Consider the following 1,014-nt stretch of genomic DNA (forward strand, 5'->3'; position numbering starts at 1 on the left):
TTGAACAATAAAAATATTATTCTGACAAGTGGTTCTTGGCACAAAAGAACTCACATACTAGAAGTTTCCCAGAATTGGCAATTGCCTTCCTTGCCTAAGAAAATTTTTAATATTAGCCTCTCAGTGCAAAAATGCAACTATAGATACAAAACAGGGATAAAATAATTTTCCCTAATAGCTAAAAAACAAGATAAATTGGTCACAAAATGCACTAATAGGTTCTTTATCAAGAAAACAAAACATAAACTTGTCTAGTTTAAATAATATTAGTGATAAATTATGCCTACTTTAAAAGAAAAATAACTATAAAATGTTATTAAGAAAGTTGGTATGAATATGCATACAGTACATGTCTAAGCTTTTCATCAGTTTCATGTACTCTTTTTTGATGTACTCTTCTGATTTAAGTCTGAGTTTTTAATATTCATCTTAAATTATGGGATCCAGAACTGGCATAGAACATACATGAAAAATGCTAAGTGTAATGGGAGAATAAAGATCATGGTTAGTTTGATATCTCAGGACTACACTGAACCTTAAAGAAGAATGCATACCTTTTTAACAACAGCACCGCATTGACTTTCAGTCTGCTGCTACAAATAGAAATACAAGGTGGCTTACAAGGCAACAAAGTATGATGGCAAGGGTTTCAGGGTGGGCAACAGGAAACCTGGATTCCAGATTTGTCAATAGCAATAGATGTCACTTTGGACATGTCAATTAGAACCCCAAAGTCTCAGTTATCTGAAAATGGATGACGTTAAAGTTTACTTCAAAATTTCTATAATCCTATTAGAATGGCATTGTTACATTTAAAATTCATGTTTATAGCAGAGTTCCTTACTTTGCATAGGTAATGCTCAAATCCATGAGAAATGTATATCTAATTGTGTCCATAGTAGGGACTATGATGTCTTGAATCTTGACATTTTTATCTCCTAAATTAGTACTTTTAATTAATTCATTCCAATGGAGCCAGCGACCTTTGTTTTTCAACTATAAGAGAATATAAAT

General features: G+C 31.8%; 1 protein-coding gene across 1 annotated transcript in view; it reads right to left on the bottom strand.

The window, feature by feature from the left end:
• Window positions 1–1,014, bottom strand: part of DNAH12 (dynein, axonemal, heavy chain 12) — a 236,169-nt gene that overhangs the window by 121,568 nt on the left and 113,587 nt on the right. The window lies entirely within an intron of this gene.

The sequence above is a fragment of the Propithecus coquereli genome, unplaced genomic scaffold (genome assembly GCF_000956105.1).
Source record: "Propithecus coquereli isolate 6110/MARCELLA unplaced genomic scaffold, Pcoq_1.0 Scaffold1, whole genome shotgun sequence".
NCBI classification, from domain to species: Eukaryota; Metazoa; Chordata; class Mammalia; order Primates; family Indriidae; genus Propithecus; species Propithecus coquereli.